The 8,581-nt window shown below is 36.6% G+C and overlaps 1 pseudogene; it reads right to left on the reverse strand.

Annotated features, from left to right (window-relative positions):
* Positions 1–3,920: 3,920 nt before the first annotated feature.
* On the reverse strand, positions 3,921–4,959 carry LOC110543437 (glyceraldehyde-3-phosphate dehydrogenase-like; annotated as a pseudogene).
* Between the last annotated feature and the right edge of the window lie 3,622 nt (positions 4,960–8,581).

The raw sequence follows: 8,581 nt of genomic DNA on the forward strand, positions 1-8,581 counted from the left end.
TGATGGTGTCCTTAGCCATGGAGAAACTTCTCCGTTTCATGAGGTCCCATTTATTAATTGTTGATATTAGTGTCTGTGCTAATGGTGTTCTGTTCAGAAAGTTCCTGTATCAATGAGTTCGAGGCTATTCCCCATTTTCTATTCTATCAAATTCAGTATATCTGGTCTTATGTTGAGGTCTTTTATCTCTTTGGAGTAGAGTTTTGTGCAGGGTAACATGTGTGGATCTATTTGTATTCTATATGCAGATAATCAGTTTGACAACTACCATTTGTTGAAGATGCTGTCTTTTTCCCAGTGTGTATTTCTGGCTTCTTTATTAAAAATTAGGTGACACTGGGTATGTGGATTTAACATCTGGGTCTTCAGTTTTATTCCACTAATCAACATGTCTGTTTCTGTGCCAATAGCATGCAATTTTTATTACTATTACTCTGTAGTACAATTTGAGGTCTGGGATGGTGATATTTCTAGTTCTTTTATTTTTCTGGGTTGTTTTAGCTATTCTGTTTTTAAAAAAATATGTTTCTATATGAAGCTGAAAATTGTCCTTTCAAGGTCTATGAAGAATCACATTGGAATTTTGATGGGAATTGCATTGAATCTGTACATTGCTTTTGGTAGGATGTCTATATCAATCCTCCTGATCTGTAGCATGGGAGTTCTTTCTGATGGTCACCTTGTTTTATTTTCTGGGTATTTGAGATTCCAATTCTAATGTAAGCAGGCAATAAACATTATTTGAATGAACGAGAAATGTGAGTATTTGGGGAGGCGTACAAGGACTTAGCTGAAGTGGATGGACAGATTTTTGAGAGACAAAAAACTTGTACCAGAACTGAAAAATGGCATATGTGAGTAGGAAGGAGGAATCCTTAGGATTAGAAGGAAAATAGGTAAAAACTGTTTTCTAAATCCATCTAGAAGAATGAAGGGTTCAAATGGATGAGGTTTAAAATTTGAGTTGTGTTTAAGATAATGGTTAAAGGAAATGGAAAAGATGATTTCATAGAAAAAAACCAAAGAATACAGTATGGATTTAGTCAACTTTGCAAGTAATTTATTTCCCCAGGAAAGCTTATTATACAAATTATGTTATTTGAAGAATACAATAAAAAATTTAAAGATATGCACAGTCAATGCTTCTCTAGTTCCTAGGATATTTGGAGGCATCGCATGTTCATTGTTCATCTTTAAGCTGTCAATATAAAGAATAAAGCAGATGTATACTTAATAATACTGTTTTGTAATTGACAGCCTTTGTTATGAGTGATTTAATATAAGTAGTAATACTCAATGCATCTGCTTATTCAATTGTTATTTCCATTTTCAATTTGAGAAAACATACACAAAAGGCTTGAATAATTTACTTGTCATTGCCCAACTAGTAAATGGCAGGCTTAGAAATTGATTTTGGTTACTTTTGCTTCAGAATCTATCAGTCTAATCATTGAATTATGCCTCTCTGTCTTGTACCTATATCACCAATGAACAGTTGCAGAAACTTTTTTACTAATTTTAATTTTAAATATACTTAAATAATACATTTGAATTTCAAAAGCAAGAAGTATTTCCAGGGCAGGTGAGTAGTTGATACTTTAGATGATAATTACATAACAGTTATCTGTATTCATCCTTGCATATTACTTTGAACAATGCTATCTAATAGAGGTATAAAAGATAGCACATCTGCACTTTAACCATTTTAGTAGCCACATTAAAATGAGGGTAAATACATTGACATAATTTTTTTTATTAAATTTTTATTTTTTATATCAATTACAGTTTATATGCTTTGTATCCCAGCTGTAACCCCCTCCCTCATTCCCTCTCAATTCCACCCTTCCTCCCCCATCTCCTCTATACAATTTCTTTCTATGCTGGTTATTGAACATGTGGTCTTGTATGTGCTGGGAAAGTGCTCTATCACTGAGCTGCACCCCTAGCCCTTGAAATCATCTTGATAACATATTTTATTTAAACAAGTGCATCTGAAATGCAGTCATTTTATCCTGTAATCAACATATTATTTTCACATCTTTAAGTTTTGTGTTTATGTTGACATAAAGATGTATCTATTTACTATGTACAACATTTTCTTTTGAAGTATGTCTGCATTATTAAATGACTAACTCCAACTAATTGACAAATGCATTTTCTCACATAGGTCTCATTTTTGTGGTAAAAACATTTTTTAACCTATTTCCTTATAATTTTCATATATGCAATATATTATTAATGATGATCACCATATTGTACAGCAGATCTCCTGAACTTATCCCTCAAGGATGCTTAGCAATTTAAGATCTATTATAGTTCTGTTAGGATTTTGAATTATTTTTCTATTTATGTGAGGAATATCACTGATATTTTAATAGGAATTACACTAAATATATGGATTGCTTTAGGTGGCATGGGCATTTAAATAACATTCTTTCAATCCATAAGTGTGGGATATATCCTCACTCCCTTTTCCTTTCCTCACTTTTTCTGTGTAGCCTTGGTTGTCCTGGACTTTCTTTGTAGACCAGGCTGGCCTCAAACTTAAAGAGATCCACCCGCTTCTGCCCCTCAAGTGCTGGCATAACAGGCATGTGCTACTGCTCAGCTTCCCAATTATTTTTCTTTTGTGTTTTATAGTTTAAAGTGTATAGATATTTTATTTAAAATTACTTAATCTTTTTTTTTTTGCTTAATCATTTTTTACATATTGTATGTATACACACTCTACACACACACACACACACACACACACACACACACACATGCACATGCACATAGACAGACAAACACGGGTCAGAGGACAACTTTTGGGAATAATTTTTCTACTTCTACCATGGTGTATCTTTAAGATCAAATTCAAGTCTTCAGAGTTGATGTCATGTGATTTTATGTATTGAGCTATCTTATAAACCCTCATGATTTTGATTAGACTTATTCCCTTGTTGCTTTTTGGAGGTATGTCCATTGTTTTCTCATGATTTTTCTTTCTTTCTACTTTATTAATATTTTTTGCTTTTTGAGATGGGCTTTCTTTGTGTAGAATTGGTTGTTTCGGAACTTACACTGTAGACAAGGCTTGTCTTGAACTCACAGATTTACCTACCTCTTCTTCCCAAGTGCTGAGATTAAAGGTGTACACCTCCCCACCCAGCCAAAGAAGTTTTGTTTGTTTGTATGTGTGTGTGTTAATTATTTTTTCATATAGTTCACTGTTACTATATAGAACAAATACTGATTGTTTTTAGTACTGACTGGACTTATTAGTTTTAGTATTTGGTTTTTAGTGAAGACATTGGGATTTTCTTTTTTGTATATAGAAATCATGTCATATGTACACAGGGGTGGTTTTGCTTTGTCCTTTCTAGTTTGGATGTCATTTCTTTCTTTTGTGTAATTGCTCTCTCAATACCTCTCATACTATATTGAGCTGAAGTGATGAACTGGACATCTTTGCCTAATTTTGGATCAAGCTTTCATTATCTCCTCAGTGAATATAACATTAGCTGCAGGCTTGTTATATATGGCTTTTATTTTACTATATGATTTATCAATGAGTTATTTTATATTTTTATTAGTGCCTTATACAGTTTGCAATTAATACACATCAGTCAAGAATGACCAAATATCCATGCTACATAGCTGGGTGAGCTCAGCAGGTTAAATATTTTAGGAGTAGTTTTTACTTTCTTTAATGTTCTTATGCATTTTTTTAGTTTATTTACCTTTTATTACATGTGTATCTTTTTTTTTTTTAGGTCCAGTGAGCTTTATTGATGGTATTCAAGAGTAGGGCTCCCTGGGCCCCTCCCACTAGTCTGGGGGTCTGGGATGGAAACCATGAAGGAGATGCTCAGTGTCAGGGGCTGAGTTGGGACAGGGACTCCTCAGCAGGGCCTCTCTCTTGCTCTCCTGTCCTTGCTGGGGTGGGTGATCAGGGCTTCTTACTCCTTGGAGGCCATGTAGGCCATGAGGTCCACCACCCTGTTGCTGTAGCCGAATTCATTGTCATACCAGGAAATGAGCTTTACAAAGTTGTCATTGAGGGCAATGTCAGGCCCAGCATCAAAGGTGTAAGAGTGGGAGTCACTGTTAAAGTCACAGGAGACAACCTGGTCCTCAGTGTATCCCAGGATGCCCTTTAGTGGGCCCTTGGATGCCTGCTTCACCACCTTCTTGATGTCATCATACTTAGCAGGTTTCTGCAGTTGGCATGTCAGATCCACGACAGACACGTTGGGGGTAGGAACGCAGAAGGCCATGCCAGTGAGCTTCCGGTTCAGCTCTGGGATGACCTTGCCCACAGCCTTGGCAGCATCAGTGGATGCAGGGATGATGATCTGGGCAGCCCCACGGCCATCATGCCACAGCTTTCCAGAGGGACCATCCACGGTCTTCTGGGTAGCAGTGATGGTGTGGACTGTGGTCATGAGTCCTTCCACGATGCCGAAGTTGTCATGGATGACCTTGGCCAGGGGGGCTAAGCAGTTGGTGGTGCAGGAAGCATTGCTGACAATCTTGAGCGAGTTGTCATACTTCTCATGGTTCACACCCATCACAAACATGGGGGCATCGGTGGAAGGGGCGGAGATGATCACCCTTTTGGCCCCACCCTTCAACTGGGCCCCGGCCTTCTCCATGGTGGTAAAGACACCTGTGGACTCCACAACATACTCGGCACCGGCATCACCCCATTTGATGTTGGCGGGATCTCGCTCCTGGAAGATGGTGACGGGCTTGCCGTTGATGACCAGCTTCCCGTTCTCAGCCTTGACTGTGCCGTTGAACTTGCCGTGGGTAGAGTCGTATTGGAACATGTAGACCATGTAGTTGAGGTCGATGAAGGGGTCATTGATGGCCACAATCTCCACTTTGCCACTGTTGACAGCAGCCCTGGTAACCAGGCGCCCAATACGGCCAAATCCGTTCTCCGACCTTCACCATCGTGTCTTAAGGATGAGGCTGGCACTGCACGAAGAGATGCGGCTGTCTCTGGAACAGGGAGGAGCAGAGAGCTACATGTGTATCTTACACTACCATTTAATTTGTCTAAAAACTTAATGGACCTATTCTCATGCCTTATAAACACTGTTGCATTAATAGCAGAGCCCAGGAATTTGGGCCTTCCTACAAATTTTGAAATCACATGAAATTTGATTTTTTTATATGGCAAATCTGATCTTATATTTGATGGATCACTTTTTTAGCTCTATCCAGATAAACTACTGAGGTGTCTTATTTTATTTTATTTTGTGCCAGAGTCCTCACTCCCCACTCCAAAGTGAGCTCAATTGGGCTAATGAAGTAAAGTCACTGGAAAAAGAAAGCATGACATTTGACATTTTTGGTGCAGTAACAGTGTTTCTTCCACAAAACACTTTAAAATCTAATTCTACTTTCCAAGGAATTTCAGTGATATCCATGGCTCTTCTGATAGTTTCTCAGTGGATAATTAACCTCTTCCCAATAAGCCTGAGGAAATCATATTTGGGAAGCAATTATTTTCTCCAAAGTGATTAAATTTCTATGTTGCCTATTTCTCAGAAATTATATTGAAGTGTATTTAGAGGCATAACACTGAAATGGAAGCAATAGCTTGAAGTAGTGATAGAAACATGACTAAAAGAAGGTCTGAAAATCTGTGAACATTGTGTTTGTTTTACATATCTCTTTTAACTACTAACGCAACACAAATAAAAACTTATTATATACTGAAGTATATGTAATATACATGCAAATATGTGATTATATATAAATCCATATTTGTACATATATAGATAGTGAAAATAAACAGAAAAAGATCTAAGATTTGAATTTCTTTAAACTTTATGAAGCTTTTGATAATTGGAAATACTTCAGGTGATCAAATGGTTTAAATGAAATATCTCACTGAGAAAGAAATATGGAAAAATACTGCTTATAAAATAACTTTCTGGGTGTATTTATTTATTTATTTGTTGGAACAGTGGCATTGACTCTGGAAGAAGCTCTAACAACATCTTGGCCAATTAAACAAGATGCAACTTTTCCTTGTCTATTAACTACTGTAATAATGAAATAGATTGTTATCTCAAGGGAGTTAAAATGTATGATTCTCATATGGCATGGCCATGGTAGCTAGCAACAGTTTTGGGAATATCCTAACTCTCTCCTAAGTTTATAAAGAATTTTGGGGTAATCTTGCTACCCACTGGATGTCACTGTTGCTGCACTGAAAATGTCAAGTATTCAGGCATTTTTTTTCACTTCCCCAATAGGCAAATAAGGAAGTTTCAGTTGGAATATCAGTGCTAATGTTGTAGATGAGGTAGAAAAGACCAATACCTAGGTTTTCAGGTTGTTAATTAAAACGTTAGGCTATATTATTCTAGATTTTCATCATAGCAACTCTTTAAGACAATTTTCTATTGAGACTAAAACCTCATAGGGTGACCCAGAGCTGCCTTTGCTATCATAGTGATGTTTTATTGTTATTATTTTGAAGTAGGACAGATGTTTTTAACATCTGTTCCTTTTTGCCTCAATGAAGGTTGGAAGGAGTCTTGCTTGATTGAGTCTCCTTAGATAAGGAATATGGAAATTATATTTTTTAACCTTGTGTGATTGGACTGCTAAGTAACAAGTAAAAGAAAACAGCTTTTTAGATGGATTGTTTATAGTAAAGTTTTCCACTCCAGTGATATAAAATGCATCTATATTACAGCTGTCAAATCTTCTCAAGAATTAAGAATATAGTTTTTGTTATTTTCATTTCCCTCATTTGTTTATATGTGGTCATTTGATTTGCTGTCATTCATTTTCCTATATAGACAGACTGAAGCACTGGATTGACAAAAGAGCTGTGGTCCTTGAAGCTTTTCAGTTTCAAAAGGATTTAAAAACTTGTGTAGGCATGGGGGATAAATTTAAAGGACTAGAATTGAAAATTAATATATTTATTTTTACATCACAAAACAATCATGCCTGCCCATTGCTGCATTTATTTAGCTTTCTAAAACATGCTATGTTGAAGTGATTCAGGGAGAACGTTACTCTTTCTGTTAAACTCCTTGAGAGTATCTCTTTTTCTTATTGTGTAAACATCTCTGGGGCTCAGCATGGCATCAGTAATACAGTAGGTATTCAGGAATGTTGTTTGGATTGTTTTATGAAAGCTTGTAAGGGACTAGTGCATCATTCTTATTGCTCTAGGGATCTTGTGAACTAATGTAAAGAAAGCATTCTGAAAAAAACCACTAGAAGAACCCTTTTATGGCATTACCACTCGTAAGGGCATTTCACTATTTATTAGTTGTGGCACTTTGCTGACTGTTGTGGTCACAGGCTGTTATAAGGAGAAACAAAATATTGAGAGGCGACTCTAGATAGAAAGATGGTGTGTAAATATTTTAAGAAGTTATCTTGATTACATAGGCTTCTCCATTTATTGTTTTTATATGACAAGTTGAAATTTCAAGAGCAGAGAGATGGCTTCCTGAAGCTGTTTCTTCTCAAAAAGAAGCCTGCACTGGCATTGCTTGGGACTTGCCAGGAATGCCAAATCTCAGGTTTCAACTCAGATCAACAGAATCAGCATCAGAATTACTGGTCCAGGTGCGTATTATGCTAATAATAGGTCAAGGAAATACGGAGGCCTTTAACTAAAAGAGAACAGTGAACCTTACAGTGCTATTTACTAAGGAACAGTTAATGGAGGGAAATAGTACAAATCCTGTAACTAAAATCTTTTACAGAGGGGGTATTTGGAAAAGATTGACTAGCACATTATGGGAGTCATTCTAAATTAGTAAAGTAAAGAAATGGGAAAGTGAACAAATCTAGACTGATCTGCAACCTTCCCTAGATGCTTAATTTACGTGGGAGGCTGCTCTGTTGATTTCCCAAGATTAGTTGAGACTTGTGTATTTTTTTTTTTCATTCTGTACCCCCTTAAAGCTGAAACAAAAAAAGTAGAATTTTGTTTCATGGTCAGCTGCTTCTTTGAGAAAAAGGTTACTCACTTTGTATAACAATGTTTTACAACTTACCTCACCTCCTCCCACAAATCCCTTACACAGTGAAGGGATGGAGTACTTGTGGATTCTGCAGAACCTTTACTGCAGAGTGGTGATGCACAGATGGGCTGGGATGAGCTTAATTCATTATTGAACACACACCACAGCTTTGTTTATTATTAATGACATGGCATACATATTCCTTAGCTCTGGAACTGAATAAAGCAATAACCCCACCATAAGGGAGATTGGAATTGGAAGATAATAAATATTTATCATCAAATCTCTCACTTTCCTAGCAACCACAAATGGAGGAGGAAATTAGTGTCTCATTTTTTTTTAAGAGCCAGTGCCAGGAAAACAAAAAGCTTTAAAAAATCTCATTAATCAAGCAGGTTGATTACTGTGGGCTCTAGAAATTTCAATATGGTTTTTAATGGAGGGAGATGCAATGATTGAACACAGTTGAGATACTCTTTGAAACCTGCATTCTTGGCTAGATGCCACTTGCAAAAGTGACTATCAGGAGTATTACATAATACAATCTGCTAGCTATGTTCTTTGAAGACTATTACTTTTTCCCCCCT

Source organism: Meriones unguiculatus (genome assembly GCF_030254825.1).
Source record: "Meriones unguiculatus strain TT.TT164.6M chromosome X unlocalized genomic scaffold, Bangor_MerUng_6.1 ChrX_unordered_Scaffold_30, whole genome shotgun sequence".
Taxonomy (NCBI): Eukaryota; Metazoa; Chordata; class Mammalia; order Rodentia; family Muridae; genus Meriones; species Meriones unguiculatus.